This window comes from Mobula birostris, chromosome 7 (genome assembly GCF_030028105.1).
Source record: "Mobula birostris isolate sMobBir1 chromosome 7, sMobBir1.hap1, whole genome shotgun sequence".
Lineage (NCBI taxonomy): Eukaryota > Metazoa > Chordata > Chondrichthyes > Myliobatiformes > Myliobatidae > Mobula > Mobula birostris.
Genome location: NC_092376.1, coordinates 119,351,025 through 119,368,993, shown reverse-complemented (window position 1 = coordinate 119,368,993; position 17,969 = coordinate 119,351,025). Strand labels below are relative to the sequence as shown.

Below are 17,969 nucleotides of genomic sequence, written 5' to 3'. Positions count from 1 at the left end.
TTGTGGTTGTGCTATTATGTGTGCATAATAAAGAACTTCAGTTCGCAGTGGGCAATGCGAGGGGTTCACCTGGAACTGGAAGCTATGGATGGTCACCTAGTTGTAAATGCACAAGGTTGAGGCAGTTCAGTAATAAAATGTTCTAATGTAAACCCATGCCAATTTCGTCATTATTAAGAACAAACATAACAATTAATGCTCAAGGGTGACTTTGAGTCAGCATCACCAGCTATTATTGGATTTGTATAGTGTGAGAATGAGGATAAATTTCTAGGAAAATATGTTTTCTTGATACAGATTGAGATTTACCTGTAGGCACATACAATGTGGAGACCGACCTTGCCCTTCCTTGATTGCCTTTTGTATTCAAGGCTTGAAAACAGCACACTGGTGCAGTAGGCAGTGCTTCTGCCTCATATCTTAAGTGACTTGTGTTAGATCCCAAGCTCCCAAATGAAATAATTTTGCAATTTCCTATAGTAAGAGAAAACAAAAAGACTGCACCAATTTCAATCCCAGCAATGGAGGAGGAGAGTCATTCAGTGCTTCTGCTGGACAGTTATGTATTTTCTAGAAGACATCAAATACTAATTTTTTTTTCTTTTTTTTCAAGTTACTGTTTATTTTTTTAAATGACTTGTGATTCAGTTTTCATCAACGTTGACTGTCTGTAAACCTTTGAATGTTGTGACAGGAACATAGGTCACCAACGTGTAGAGCTTGTTAGGGGAGTCCTCATCCTCATTACGTTTTCTCGACAAACGCACACGAGTGCGGTATGGAACATTGCTTACACCTTTAGCCCAAACAGCCTTATTTAGGCGAGTGTCAAATGGACATCAGGAGTGCCCATTTCCTTCACAGCAAATTTTTGGATCTCCTTAATGGCCCGTGGAGCACGCCTCTTAAAGCCAATTCCGTGGATAGGTTTGTGCACATTTATCGTATATTCCCTGGTAACCACCTCGTTAATGGCAGAGCAGCCTTTTTTTTTCAATTTTACAATTTTTTTTATTTTACAAAAATTCCATTTTTTTTTCAATGTTACCTTGTATTTCCATACTTACTCAGAATGAGCTGAGAATTGCATGCACTTGCAATACTGCTGTCCACATGGCTTAAAGGAAGCTGTTTCTACCCACTCTAACTGCACTTCTGGTAGGTGGGAAGCTGTTTTTATGATACTGTATAAGTTTTTGTACCTAGATCTTGCTGGAAAGGCCTGCATTTATTGACCAATCCTAAATGCCCTTGAGAATTTGCAGGTGAATTGTCTTCTTGAACTGCTGCAATCTTTCTGTTGTTTGACTCAGGAAGGAACTATATTTTTAAGTCAGGATGGTACGCAACTCAGAGGTGAACCTGCAAGTGGTTGTGTTCCCATTATGCCTGTTACTCTTGGCCTTTTTAATGGTGGTGGTCATGTGTTCAGGAGATGTTGAAATAGCTTAGATGCATTGTGTAGATGGTACACACTTCAGTCTCTGTGTACCGGTGGTGGAGGGAATGAATTTTTAGGCTGACCGAGCACCAGTTAAGGAGGTTACTTTGTGCTGGGTGATATCAAGGTTCTTGAGAGCAACTAGAGTTGCAACAATCCAGGCAAGTGAGGCGTTTTCCATTATACTCCTGACCTTTGCCTTATATATGGTGTAAAGTCTTTTGGGTGCCTGGATGTGAGTTACTCACTGCAGGATATGCTACTGACTTGATCTTGTAATTATAATATTTACAAACACAAAAAATTCTGCAGAAGCTGGAAATCCAAAACGAAACACACAAAATACTGGAGGAACTCAACAGATCAGGTAGTATCAATGGAAATGGATAAACAGTTGACATTTCAGGCAGAGATCCTTCTTCTGGACTGGTAAGGAAATGGAAAAGATATGTTAATATACTGTATAAAGGGAAAGGGAAAGAAGGGAGAAATAAATAATAAATAAAAATATTTATATGGCTCTTCTTTTCGGGTCTCGAGTTAGTGGTAACCTCCAACATGTTGATGCTGAGGCATTCAGCGATGGTAGAAGCATTGTGTTCCAAAGGATACATAATGAGGCTCGCTGCTGAAGATGGTCATTGTCTGCTACTTTTATGGCATAAATCCTATCTACCATTTATCTACCCAAGCCCGAAAGTTGTCCATTGGATTATCCAGGAAAAGAAGGTCTACAATTTTTTCCATCTCATCTCTTTCAACAATTAGAGAACAAAGGGTAGCAAGCAAAATCTAAAGTTAGGTTCTTTTCTATTATGTTTTGCAAGGAATTGGAGTCAGAGGCCTCCTGGCTATTGTTCTTAGAAATAGGTGGAAAGAAGTGCAATGGTCATTGTCACGGTTCATCCTGAACAATTGTGTAATGCTGGAGTCCATGCTCTATGTGATTCTCAGAGACATATTCTGCAACAAACACTGACTGCTGCTGGAAGACTGCCAACTCAGTGAAAGACTCCCTCCAGTCTACTTGAAACCAGATAACCTTTCAGTGCAAGGAGCTGCCTGCAGTCAAATGTTACAGACTGACATGTTCCACTGTCCAGGACCGTGAGCTGAGGGACACATTGAAGCTTGGTTCAGCTCCCGCAAGGCTCCAGGAGAAAGTTCACGGTGTAAAATCTTGCCAGTATTGCATATTCAGGGAGTGAAAATCCTTGCAGTCGTACTGATTAAAAAGTAAATATTATGGTGTGGTTCAAACTGAGAATATAAATACACGGCCACGAGGAATTCTGCAGATGCTGGAAATTCAAGCAACACACATCAAAGTTGCTGGTGAACACAGCAGGCCAGGCAGCATCTCTAGGAAGAGGTGCAGTCGATGTTTCGGGCCGAGACCCTTCGTCAGTCCTGACGAAGGGTCTCAGCCCGAAACATCAACTGTACCTCTTCCTAGTGATGCTGCCTGGCCTGCTGCATTCACCAGCAACTTTGATGTGTGTTGGTTATATAAATACACAGTATTGTATTTAATTGCAAGTTTTATGAATACAGTAAATTTAAAAAAAAGCTGAATGCTCAGAATCCAATGATTGTTGTTGCAATGGAGACTTCACTTCATCGCTTCCGGATACTGGGCTCTTTAAATACACATAGTCTGCCTTGCATTAAAGCAATGGGTCCACAAGGAAATTAATCTCAACAAGTCAATCAGCCTGTCTGCCAAATACAGCAATGTACAAACAATTGATTGGATTATCCAAGCTTTTCACTCTTGTAATACAAATCTTCAGACTAATGTCACAGTTCATTATTCTTACTGTATTCATGTGTAATCAGAGAGTTTCCAGTGAGGCTGCTTAAGTTTTAAAACAAGTCTCATTTATTCAAATTCTAACCGATGTTTAAGCTTATATTTCTTAATAACCCTACATCCCTTCACACTTTTAGATTTCTCTGTAGCTTGTATTATTTCTTAGCTGAACAAAATGGCAACTGATGAGGTCTCAGCCTCCCTTGTTACATTTATGTAACCACTTGAAATTGAGAGTGAACAATATACAGTTCCCAGTCTCCATTAATTTCCCTTAGCCTCTGTCATCTACCATGCTTAGATACTCCAACCAAGACTGAGGATTCAATCTATTATTTATTTAGAGGTACAGTGTGGGAACAGGCCCTTCTGATCTAATGTGCCAACACTGTTCAATTACACCATGTGACAATTAGCCTCCTATGTCTTTGGAATGTGTTTTTTTGTATTATGTAATTTCTGTGTGTTATATAGAAATTGAATTGTTGCCACACTACTCTGCAGCTTGGTATCTGACTAATGATCAGATATTTCAGAATAATTGCATTGATTCTGCTTGTACTACATACCCTGTTAAATTATACAGTCAGACATTGAGTGCCAAAAAGTATAACCCCTAAAGATAAATTGAAAAATAAGAATCAGAAAAACAATTATTATTTTTATGCCTGTCCAAAAATTATAATGACTGATTTCCAGACACATTGATCTGATACAAATCAAGAAGTTCTAAATAGTTGTTGAACTGAAATGTTCAAAGTTTCCAAGGTTCGAAGGCTCATTTCTTATCAAAGTATACAACTCTGAAATTCTTCTCCAGGGAGCCATGAAACGAAGAAAGAAAAAAAAGACAGCCGATCATCAACCCTCAATTCCCTCATCTCTGCACAAAAAAATGAAAAAGAATGAAGCAGGCAGCTTGACTCCCAAATCACCTTCCTCCACACACAAAACAAATGAGGAAGATGGAGCAAGAAACACAGAATATATAAAAAAAAAACTGTAAGACTGAAAAAAGGTCCATAGTCCAAGTCCGTATTGAAAATATAGAAAATCTGGGTCACATTCTCCAGGCACAGTACAGGCCTTTCCCTCTCTGGCAGCAGAGCGATCCCACGAGTGATTAAAATGCAGTATCACCTCTCTGTAGACAGCCATCAAAAGGCAGATTCCCCTCTCCGGCAACAGAGCGATCCCACCAGTGATCAAAAGGCAAACTCCCCTCTCTGGCAGCAGAGCGATCCCACCAGCGAACAAAAGGCTGGCAGCTAACGGTCCCTTTCTGTATTCATCTTGATGTTTCAATATCCCTCATTGCTCTAATTGGCGAACAATGGAAGCTTTAATCAGCGAAATGGAGTTGAACATCAGGTCGCACCCAGTGCTGCTGCTTTCTCACCACGAGATTTATGCATGCTGCCTCTGCCTCCTGGAATCCTCTTGGAGACTGCAGAGTGCTGAAACACTCAAATAATCTCCAAACTGTAAATCACAGATTCTAGCTGTTCCAGAATCACATTCATGATGAAAAACAAAAGTAAAGGCATAAAAGGAGTGAATGTTAGCTGCATTTCTTCCTCCACTGAGGCTTCCTGACCTGCTGTGTTTTTCCAAACTTTTCAGTTTTCAAGTTTAACATTAAATCATGCAAATATATAGGGAGACCAAATAATGACAAATTACTGAGTAAAATACAAAACTCTAAAGGAACTTTGTGGGCCTTCAGTTCAGTATGTTTGAAATGCCTTTCAAAAGCATTTTGTGGAATGACTGAAACAGCCAAGCCAATGCCCAATTCTATTTTAATTAATTTTCCATTCAGTCCTGTTGTAAGCCATATTGTTTGTCATCTGTTAGTTTTCACAATGTAATTCTTAAGGCTAATCAGTCCTGTGTCATGGTCATCATTATCAAGTTTTTTTTAAATCAACAACATGCAAATTAGTACTCTTCTTGGAACACCAACTTGACTTTTTAACTTTTTGTCTTCACTGTACAGTCAATTTATTTTTGTCTGCCGGACATGCTCTTTGTATGTGTCCTAATTTGTTATATTTTCGAGTTTCACCTTTAAACTTTCATTAACCTGGTGTAGGTGAGCCCCTGCCACAATGGTAACACAATTTGTTTGGCTAAGCCAGTTTCTGATTAGACATTGTAATTTTGTTCACCTTCGCTTTCATTCCTGATTGCAACTCAATTTCATCTCAGTCTGCTGTTTCCATTGATACAGCTATTTCAACTACTGTTTTGAATTTAATTTGTGCTTCAGTTCAGAGCTGTGTTTGAATACTTTCTAGTGAGATTCCACAAACTAAAACATCTCTCAGTGCATCATTAAGCCCACAATTGAACTGACAATGCTTAGCCAATCTCTTTAATTCAGCCACGTATGCTAAAATAGACACCCCCCTTCCTTCTGTTTGATTCATTAATGAAACCTATAGTGTTCTGTAATCTATAATGGTCTTGATTCTTACTGGTCCTGCATTACTTTCATGACAGCAAAGCTCACTTTGTCTGGCTTTGTTGGAGCAGTTAAACGCCTAAGTAAACTGGATGCCTTTAAACCAAATGCACTCAGCAAAACTGGTAGTCCCTTCTCATTGGCTATTTCATTTGCTTCAAAATACTGTTGAATTAACTATGTGTACATGAGCTAGTTATCTGTTGAGCAATTAAATGTATCTATCCTTCCAATGTAGTCAGCCATTTCTGCATTTTTAATGATTATTATCACCTGATATTCATTGCCTATGAACCCACGCATTCTTTCATTTTCTGCCTTTGTTTTACTCTATCATCATTCTTTTTGTGAAGAAAAATCACTGTTTCAAAGAAAAAAAAGCTTAATGCTCTTTTCATAAACTCAAACATCTTGCTGTACTTCAACAGGTAGGTAGTCATCTAGGATTTGTTTAAAACTTCCTCATCACAAATCATGTTTCATAACTTCAAAACATAAAAGCAACCGGAAAAATAAGTGAGTCAGGAATAACTCCTATACATTCATTTCTACTTTATGTGAGGTGCACACCTATGGCGTGGTGGTGTGATGACATCATTTATGTATTATTTATAAGCCACAATGCACAATACAAATGCTTAAGCACACAATACATTTACAAAACTACTCAAGTATTACAGAAATACTAAATACTCAGCAGAGGGGTTAAAGCAGACATGCAGTAAATGGAGAAAATATAAGTGTGGGCTCCATCAACTGCAACAGACACATTTTCTGATAAAGGAGGTCACTTCAGAAACCTTGGAATGAACACACTCACCTTGAGAACAGTTACAGCAGAGACCGCAAAACTGAAAGAAAGGGATGATAAGAGGAGGTGCACTCAAGGTAACTGTGAGAATCTATGATTTCATAATAGATCTTGGGGGATAGTTTGTCTCTTGATATGGAAACAGAGATATCCAGAAAATCAAGAGAAGTGTCAGAGATGGTGAATTGAGGGCAGGGTGGAAGCCAATAGCAAAGATCGTAAAACTGACAATTTCCTCGTGAGCGCAGGAAACAACACCAATGCAATTGTTGATGTAACAGAGAAAGAGCTGAGGAGGCTGCCAAGGAAGTTTTGGATTAAAGATCATTCCACCTAACCAATGAAAAGGTAAGTATATTGAAGTTCAATAGGATTGCCCATGGCTACACCTTTGATTTGTACAAGGTAGGAGGAATCAAAGCAGAGGTTGGTGAGGGTTGGTGAGGTCACTAAAAGTGTTAATGAGGGGGAAGTGGCTGGTGCTTTGATATTAATGGCTTCATTTTGTTCCAAATTCTAACATCTGAATTCTGTTGTGTCACCACTTTCAGGGTGTTATACAGTATGTTACTCTTGAAACATGATTGGACAAGGTGATGTTATTCCTTCAGTAAGGGCCCTTTTGGAGCACCACAGAGAAAAATAAATTGTCACTTGCAGCGCCTATAAAAAGTATTCCCCCTCCCCCCCCCCGGAAGTTGTCATGTTTATTGTTTTGCAACATTGAATCACAGTGAATTTAATTTGGCTTTTTGATCAACAGAAAAAGACTCATGTCCAAGTGAAAACAGATGTTACCAAAGTGATCTAAATTAATTACAAATATAAAAGACAAAATAAATGATTGTATAAGTATACATCCCCTTCGAGTCAGTATTACAGCCTTCAGTCTGCATGGATAGGTCTCTATCTCTATCAGCTTTGCAGATCTGGACACTACAATTCTTTCTTCTTTACAAAACTGCTCAAGTTCTGTCAGATTGCATGGGTATCATGAGTAAACAGTCCTTTTCAAGTCCAACCACAAATTCTCAATTGGATTGATGACTGGTCTCTGACTTGGCCACTCCAGGACATTAACTTTGTTGTTTTTAAGCCATTCCTGTGTAGCTTTGGCTTTATGTTAGGGTGTCATTGTCTTGGTGGAAAACAAATCTTCTCCCATGTCGCAGTTCTCTTGCAGATAGCATCAGGTTTTCCTCCAGGATTTCCCTGTATTTTACTGCATTCATTTTATTCTCTACCTTCACAAGCCTTCCAGGGCCTGCTGCAGTGAAGCATCCCCACAGTATGATGCAGCCACCACCATGCTTCACGATAAGGATGGTGTGTTTTTTGATGATGTGCGGTGCTTGGCTTACACCAAACATAGCACTTAGTCTGACGGCCAAAAGGCTCAATTTTGGTTTCATCAGTCAACCTTCTTCCAGCTGATTTCAGAGACTCTTACATGCCTTCTGGGATTAGCTGAGATTTCTTGTGAGTTTTTTAAACAGTGGCTTTCTCTCTGTCACTATCGTGTAAAGCTGTGACTGGTGAAGCATCAGGTTGTTGTATGTAGTCTCTCCCATCTCAGCCACTGAAGCTTGTAACTCCTCTAGAGTTGTCATAGGTGTCTTCTCACTAGTCCATTTCTTGCAGGATCACTCAGTTTTTGAGGATGGCCTGCTCTAGGCAGATTTAAAGCTGTGCCATATTCTTCCCATTTCTTGATGATTGACTTAATTGTACTCCAAGGGATAGTTAGTGACTTGAAAGTTTTCTTGTATCAATCTCCTGACTTGTGCTTTTCATTAATTTTCACGGAGATGCTTGATGTTCTTTTGACTTCATGGTGTAGTTTTTGCCAGCAGTTGGACCTTCCAGATACAGGTGTATTTTTAATACAATCAATTGCAACACCTTGTCTGCACACAGGTCTCCAAAACAGATCTCTATTTAGCTAATTATGTGACTCCTACAACCAATTGGCTGCACCAGTGATGACTTGGTGTGTCATATTAAAGGGTGGGGAATACTTATGCAATCAGTTAATTTGTGTTTTATATTTGTAATTAATTTAGATCACTTTCACTTTGACAAAATAGGTTTTTTTTTCTGTCGATTAGTGTCAAAAAGCCAAGTTAAATCCACTTTGATTCAATGTTGTAAAACAATAAAACATGAAAACTTCCAAGGGGGGGGTGAATACTTTTTAAGGGCACTATAATGTTCCTGAGCGATCATGTTTTATAATCTCCCTTTCTTGTTTTTAATTTTTGGAGCTTTTCCGATCTTTCTGGTTTATCAGTCACTAACTGCTCCCCACTGTCCCTCTCCCCATGCAGTTCCACAAACTGCAAAGCCCTGACTGAACACTCCAACTCTTCTGACTACCCTACAAGCAGAGGCAGAATGCAGATGTGCAAACAGGGGGCCATGATTATGCAACAGCTTCTTTGTCAGATCTGGTTTACATGGAGTTCAGTAGGTAACTCTGTCATTATCGTCAGGGAAACACAGAGATTGCTGTTTCAGTTGTAACAAAGTGGAACTCAGAGCACAAGATTGCATATGCAGACAAGGCACCATGTGGCAAGGAAGAAAACTTACGAAGCAATTACAGAAGGGCTCCCTGCACAACCACAACGAATCGATTTAAACAATATTTGTGCCAGTGATTGCAACTAACTAACAAAGAGATTTCAAGGCCATCATCAGAGTAAGTCTCCAAAATCTGACAATGAATACAGATTTGGTAGATGTTTGCTCATATACGGGTGAGACAGGTGCAGTCAAAGGTTCAAGACACTCTCATTAATCAGCAGCAATATACTGAGGTGAAATACTGAAGAATTGGGGGAGAGCGAGCATGTGATTACATCCCAAGGATTTTCTCAGCTCAGTGGTGAGACAAATCTTATTGATAGTGAATGCTCATGAAGATGATAATACCATAAGGGATAGGAACAGAATTAGGGCATTTGGTCCACTGAGGCTGCTTTGCTATTCAATCATGTCTGATGTATTTTCCTCTCAACCTCATTCTCCTGTCTTCTCCCTGTAACCTTTGACACCACTAGTCACTGGCAACCAATGAGAAAGGGCCCTTTTATTCCCACTATTTGCCTTCTGCCTGTTAACCAATCTTCTATCCATGCTGGTGTCTTTCCTGTAATACCATGGGCTCTTAACTTGTTTCACACCCTCATGTCTGGTACCTTATCAAAGACATCTTGTATTCAATATTTCAGTAAATTCTGAGTAATGTTGTAACAATATTATTAGATTAAGCATTCTTTGTTTACATCATTCATGAAGGGTTCTGTGTAAAAAGTACATGAATGGCATACATTTTTACATCACCATATCATATGTGCGTATCTCACTAAAGAAAACTTAAGTAGACAATTTGTCCCGGCGAAGGATGTTCCACTAACAGTAGCAGCAGTACGAATGCAGAGATGGGCTCTGTTTCTTGGAGGACACAATAACAAGATCAAATTCAAGAAGACAACAAATCATGGAAATGCTGATGGATTGTCCTGTTTACCTTTGGAAAATGAAATACCTGAAAACTTTTACAAAAGAGGACACTACTCTTGACATATTCTCCCTAATGCAAATCAAAAGTATCCCTATTACAGTGGAAGTGATCCAAATGGAGACCAGAAAACACCCCACACTGTCTCAGATCTACAGAGCCATTCACAATGGTTGGAATATGCAGCAGAAATTCCAGCTCCCCCTGTCCTGGATGAACTTGCCCTTGCTAGGGGTTGCTGCATGTGGGGATTGGGAGTTGTTGTACTATCCAAACTGAGAACTAAAGTGTCGGAGGAGCTACTTGTTGCTCATCTAGGCTTGGTCAAAATGGAATTGTTGGCTTGAAGCTTTGTTTGTTGGCTTGGGATAGATCAGCAGATCGAACAGCTTGCAACAAACTGTTCAGGATGCCAAAACGCCCAGAAGAAAGGTGTTCAGAGCTGTCAGAGCCACCTTCTACAATCCTAGAGTCAACTCCTACAACCACCATGGAGGGGTCCGCAGAACCTGAGATTGTTCCACAGCCACAAGTCTCACCTGCCTAGTAGAATGATCACATCACCCCTTCACCCACAATCAGGAAAAGCTTTATCTCACTAGAGTAAGAAATGCTCCACAGTGATTAAATCTTTTGAACTGAATGGGGAAATTTAAAATTTTCTATGCTGTGGATGTCTACATGGCAATTGCATTTTTTGTATACTGTGTGTATAAGTTGACTAGAAAACAATACATTACATATTTTGAATTGAAATACATTCTATATTGAGCTGGAGTTTATAGCAAAGCAGGGAAGAGTGTTGTGTATTTAATATTTGAGTAATATTGTAAATATATTGTTTGATTGAGCATTTTGTTTGTTTACATTATTCATTATGGGTTACGTGCATGAAGTATGTAAATGCCATATGTTATTATGCCATGACATCATTAAAGAAAAACAAAATAGACACGTTATTCTTGGCTCCTGTGTTGTTTGTTCATTTAGTTTTTGGAGTTACAAAACATAAAAAAAGGACTTCTAAAAATACAAGTAAACAACACCTACTGACTCTCCTTTGTCTATTCTGTCTGGCATTTTCTCAAAGAATTTCAGTAGATGTTATCAAGATTTCCCCTGAAGGAAACCATGCTGACATCTGCCTGTTTTATCATGTGCCTCCAAGTGCCCTGAAACCCAATCTTTAATAATGGAGTCTAGCATTTTCCAAGCCACTGAAGTCAGGCTTACTGGTCTGTCTTTACCTTATTGTAAGCTCCCTAACCCAATTCTGTATTGCCTTTTTGCTAATGGTGTTAAATTGGCTGGATGACTACAAAATACTTCTCTTGGTATCCAACGCTAGCCTGATTTTCCCAATCTACCGACAGTAATTATTGAAATCTCCCATGGCCATTATAACATTGCAATACTTACATGCCTTTTCTGCCTCCTGTTGTAATTTGCAACCTACATCCTAACTATTCTTAGGAGGCTTATCAGAGTACTTTTTTCTTGGAGTTTCTCAACTCTACCCAGAATGATTCTACATCTTCTAATCCTATGTCGCTTCTTCCTAAGGATTTGATTCATTTGTTTATCTGCAAAGCTACCCCACTCCTGCCCAATTGCCTGTCCTTTCGATACAATGAGTATCCTTGGATGTTAAGCTCACAACTATGATCTTCTTTGAGCTATAACTCTGCGATGCTCACAGCTTCATACCTGATAATTTCAAGCTGCATGTGGACACAGCCAAGTCTCCCCTGCAGGTGGCTATGTCTTTACTCCCCACAGCCTTGGGAAAACCAACAGCACCATCAAAGACCTCCACACACCCCTGTCATTCTCCTTTCTCTCTCTTCCTTCCAACAGAAGATCCAAGTAGCTGAGGAGCATGTAACTCCTAGGCTCAAGGACAGATTCTGTCCCATTGTAATAATAACCTTGAATGGACTTCCTTTATATAATAAAGATAATCCCATGATCTGTCAGTGTGCTTTGTCATGGCCCTTGCACTTTATTTGTCCACCTGCACTGTTATTTCTCTGTAACTTTAACACTATATTTTGTGTTCTGTTATTGTATTTCCCTTTGTGCTACCTTGATGTATTGATCTATATAGATGGAATCCAAACTAACATTTTTCACTTCATCTCGTTCATGAGGCAATAATAAAATCCATTACCAATTACATGCATTTATCATGGAGGAAAATTCAGCCCCTAAGATCCTCCAAATTGTTAAGAATCTGATACTACAGGGTATATCTGATTGCTGCTGTAATAAAGGTGATACAGTGATGCCCACAGCAAATGAGGAAGAGAACATGAGTTTTTCAAGGCTCCATGGTTGCACTGTTAAATTGAAACAGAACAGGTGTGTTCTTCTTTTAAAATAGCTCAGCTATCTGTGTTTAAAGGACGACAAGAATAGACTGCTGCATACCAGAACAAAATTCCAATATTAAGCACCCACAGGTCTGAAAACATTGTGTTGCAATAATATGCCAGGTTCCTATTGAGCCTTGCTATATTATCTGTACTGAGGAAGGATGAATCCAAAGCTATGATCATTCCAAGGCAAACCACAGAATTGAGTTACCCTTGGGCCAACGTGTCACAAAAAGCACTGAGATATCCTTCCAATATCTCTAGAATGGCCTTTATACTCAATTTGTACATGTATTTGCACCTATAGCAAATATGCATCACCTGTTGGCAAAGAAATATATAATCTACATATAGCTATTGCCTTCAGTGTTACATATTTTCACAATTTTCTCATAGGAAGAGTATTCACACCTGCCTAGACCACAAACTCTTGCTAATCATTTCCAGACCAATGTCTGCCATGGCCAGAGTGGCAGCACCAAGTCCACAAAACTGGGCAGTTTATTTTCTCAGTACAACTTTGAAGTTTTGCACTTCAGGATACGATGGTCACACACATGACAATCCATGAAGAGGTCAAAGTAAATTTGAAATATGAGGTAGCACACCATGAGCTATTGGTGATGAATTCCCAGTCATGGATGAAGAAACTGCATGGGCCAATAAAGGATGCTGTTCTAAAGCAGGTGTAAGGACAAACCTTGGCTGGGTGAAACAAATCTGATTTCAATTTCACTGCAGTTTTCCAGCTTTCCTACCACCAAAAAATAAACATTTAAAAGGGTACGTTAAATGACAAAGCTCTGCTGTCATTCTCAGATACTTCTAGAGTTGATCTTAAGTAAGACCAATGCTCAATATCTTTATATAAATCATGTTTTTCCTGGGTATATATCGCTTAAATATGGTTACTTCTTTAATTATATTATCAGGATGTGGAATATCGTGCGGTTTTTAATACTTTTCAGAAAGTTTCCAGATCTTTCACTCTTTCATGAGACTGTGGATTTATGTGTTAATGAAATGTACATCTACAAATCTGAATTGTGGGCCTGCAACCTCAGTGTGATCTTAAGTTTGTTGTTTCTTTCTCATAAGGCAGGAATTCATTCCATTTTCCTGGTTGCCTGATGATTGTGAGCTTTGTCGATTAAGGCATCACTAAAATGAGAATTAATAACTTAATGCGAACTCATGGAACTTTTAGAAAGTCTGTCTGAAGGAGATATAGATAAGCCATTATAGTCATAGTCATAGTCATAGTCATACTTCAGTGATCCTGGGGGAAATTGGTTTTCGTTTCAGTTGCACCATAAATAATAAATAGTAATAGAGCCATAAATAGTTAAATAGTAATATGCAAATTATGCCAGTAAATTATGAAATAAGTCCAGGACCAGCCGATTGGCTCAGGGTGTCTGACCCTCCAAGGAAGGAGTTGTAAAGTTTGATGGCCACAGGCAGGAATGACTTCCTATGACGCTCTGTGCTGCATCTCGGTGGAATGAGTCTCTGGCTGAATGTACTCCTGTGCCCAACCAGTACATTATGTAGTAGATGGGAGACGTTGACCAAGATGGCATGCAACTTAGACAGCATCCTCTTTTCAGACACCACCGTGAGAGAGTCCAGTTCCATCCCCACAACATCACTGGCCTTACGATTGAGTTTGTTGATTCTGCTGGTGTCTGCTACCCTCAGCCTGCTGCCCCAGCACACAACATTAAACATGATAGCACTGGCCACCACAGACTCGTAGCACATCGTCAGCATCTTCCGGCAGATGTTAAAGGACCTCAGTCTCCTCAGGAAATAGAAACAGCTCTGACCCTTCTTGTAGACAGCCTCAGTGTTCTTTGACCAGTCCAGTTTATTGTCAATTCGTATGCCCAGGTATTTGTAATCCTCCACCATGTCCACACTGACTCCCTGGATGGAAACAGAGATCACTGGTACCTTAGCTCTCCTCAGGTCCACCACCAGCTCCTTAGTCTTTTTCACATTAAGCTGCAGATAATTCTGCTCACACCATGTGACAAAGTTTCCTACCGTAGCCCTGTACTCAGCCTTATCTCCCTTGCTGATGCATCCACCTATGGCAGGGACATCCAATAACTTCTGAAGATGACAAGACTCTGTGCAGTAGTTAAAATCCGAGATGTAAATGGTGAAGAGAAAGGTAGACAAGACAGTCCCCTGTGGAGCCCCAGTGCTGCTGATCACTCTGGCAGACACACAGTGTTGCAAGCACACGTACTGTGGTCTGCCAGTCAGGTAATCAAGAATCCATGATACCAGGGAAGCATCCACCTGCATCGTTGTCAGCTTCTCCACCAGCAGAGCAGGGTGGATGATGTTGAACGCACTGGAGAAGTCAAAAAACATGACCCTCACAGTGCTCACTTGCTTGTCCAGGTGGGCGTAAACACGGTTCAGCAGGTAGATGATGGCATCCTCAACTCCTAGTCGGGGCTGGTAGATGAACTGGAGGGGATCTACGTGTGGCCTGACCATAGGCCGGAGCAGCTCCAGAACAAGTCTCTCCAGGGTCTTCGTGATAAGGGAGGTCAATGCCACCGGTCTGTAGTCATTGAGGCCGCTAGGGTGCGGCGTCTTCGGCACAGGGACGAGACAGGATGTCTTCCACAGTACAGGAACTCTCTGGAGCCTCAGGCTCAGGTTGAATACATGGCAAAGTACTCCACATAGCTGAGGGACACAGGCTTTGAGCACCCTGGTACTGACACCATCCGGTCCTGCAGCCTTGCTTGGGTTGAGATGTTTCAGCTGTCTCCTCACCTGTTCAGCTGTGAAGCCCACCATGGTGGTTTCATGTGGGGAAGGGGTATAGTCATGAGAGCAGGGTGGGGGACTGTGAGGAGGGGTAGGAGGGGAGAGTGGAATATGTGTTGGTTGGGGGCCGACAACAGATGGCTCATGTGGGGGATGGGCAGGGGCCACAATGTCAAATCTGTTAAAGAACAGGTTAAGTTTGTTGGCCCTGTCCACACTTCCTTCAGTTACTCTGTTGCTAGTTTGCCAGAACCCAGTGATGGTCCTCATCCACCTCCAGACCTCTCTCATGTTGTTCTGCTGGAGTTTCCACTCAAGCTTCCTCCTGTACCTGTCTTTAGCCTCCCTGATCCTGGCTTTCAGGTCCCTCTGTATTGCCCTCAGCTCCTCCCTATTTCCATCTCTAAACACCCTCTTTTTAGCATTCAGGATGTCCTTAATGTCCTTAGGGTTTCAATGATCATTTGCTAGCAGCATGAGCACATTTATTGAACAAGAGATTTCCTTTCCAGAAATATTTGAAGTATTGAATACAAGTTATCAAAATTGATATGGTTATCAATACATATTGAAGAATGATAAAGACATGGAGAATACAGCATGGAAAGAGGCCCTTCGACTCAATGAATCCATGCTGAACATGAAACAGAAACATCTTCTTCAGCCCACAATGTTCAATATCAATTCCAATCCTGCATTTGTCCCTTTTTTTTAATTCTCCCCATATTATTGATCCTGCCATACAACAAATGTTATATTCACCCTAACTAAGTAATTAAGGCATTGTGGAAAAGCTACACTTCCATAATTTTAAAAGACTGTATACTTATGCATGAAAAGAGGAAAACGAAATATTGGATCAAATTTGCATAAAAAGCAGAGATTTTTGATTCAAAAACTACAGTGTTATTATTGTTAATAAAAATGGCAATGACAAGTAAATGAAAATCACTGGGTGCTATATGCTGCCTTTAATATCCAAGAGTGATTTCAACTTGCACATCCCTTTGAAAGTCCTACATCACACTAATCCATTAGCAGCTGACACTCTCAAGCAGTAGCAACTCAAAAGCAATGAAGGAGAAAAAACATCTCTCAGTGTTCTGCAAAGCCTCCGACATGCTATCATGAAGCATTGGAAAGGTATTTTTGACTGATGAAGAGGCTCTCCAATTCAAAGAGAGAAGCTGTGTATGTGAATGTAGTTTTATGAAAAAAGGTTGGAAAAAAGGGAAGGCTCTGATCTATATAGGAACTTCTACATGGTCCACAGCACTTTGCAATCATTAAAATTCTTCTGAAGAGTATTCACTGTCATTCTAAGAAACACACCTTCTAAATTATTCAGTAGCCCCCATAAATAGTAATGTGATCATGGGTTGACGCGCTGCTTTGGGGTTTACAGGCTGAGGATGAAATATTGTACAAGATGACAAGGATAACAGTCTTTTCTGGAGTAGTTGGATTCTTTTCATCCTGATGGGCCTTTTGCTTACTATTTCATTTGAAAGAAGGTGTAGTGTAGCTTTCACTGATGTTACCCTAGAGATTCAGACTCAGGTGCCTGAGAAATTGTCTTTTCACTCAAAAAGGCAAAAACGCTGTCTATTGAGACACAGGATGAAGATGCCTATCCATTGGTCAGCAATGCAATCCAGCTGAAACAAGCTGGCAGAAAATGAGGAGAGAATCTATTGGTTTTAAAAACATTCCCAAGGTGAAGCATAATTTTTATTGTAAAGGAGCAGCATAGGACACATAATATATGCTCAAGATAGAAAGTTGAAGTAGAAAAAAAATATGCAAATCGAGTTTCCCTACGCACAGAAAAATGTTAACAAAAGTTTAGCAAGTAAGGGACTAGGTGAATGAACGGCTGCTCTGAACATTACACAATGAATGCCATAAATTTTTAAAAAATAATCAGTTTCCTTGGGCCAACTGATCTCTGTTGATCACTAGGATAAAAATGGCCAATCATCTTCAGATTAGAAATTTCTATTGTTCCATGAAGAAGCAAACATAAATTTTGTTAACAGAGAAATTTTACAAAGCATGGCTTTAGATAAGTTGGCTGACAGCACAGAAATCGTGTTAAGCTGTAAATATTCTAAGACTTATAATGTCCTAACATTTATTGGTAATTGGAAAATTGCCTATGTGTTGCATGTCTTAAATGGGGGAACATGGCCTGTAAGTTGAGAAATATGCAATAGAGTTAGGAAAAAAATCATAATTTTCTAATTCGATGGAATGTGCCATGTCAGATTCCTGAAGATAACAGCTTTTCACTACAAATGTTAGTAGTTGGTATTAATGATATATGTTAATATTTTATAAATAAATCATTAACCTGGAAAATCTTCTTCTATTAAAAGGATGCAGAGGTCTGTTGTGCAACAAACCATTCAACAACCAGATGTTGGATTATCTATATAAATTTCTGAGGTGTTGCTGCATAGTTCATTAAGTCCTATTTCCTGCCTGTACCATAGTCCCTTTCATGCACAGGAGACATGCAAATAAATACGCAGTAAGACTGTGATGGAGACTGCGCTGGATGATCTGTAGCAGGAGAAATACTGGGAATCAGAACTTGGTCGGGATGAGTTGTGGAGGGGTGACGTACTTGTGCATAGTTAGGTCCAGGTGGTGAGTGAATGGGGTATTCACCACAATTTATGGTCTGGTCCTTGGAGGGTTTGCTGGACTACAGAGGCTTTGGCTAAATGGCAGCACTTGAAGA

General features: G+C 39.9%; 1 pseudogene; it reads right to left on the bottom strand.

Moving 5' to 3' along the window:
• Window positions 1–603: 603 nt before the first annotated feature.
• Window positions 604–17,969, bottom strand: part of LOC140200961 (uncharacterized) — a 32,485-nt pseudogene continuing 15,119 nt past the window's right edge.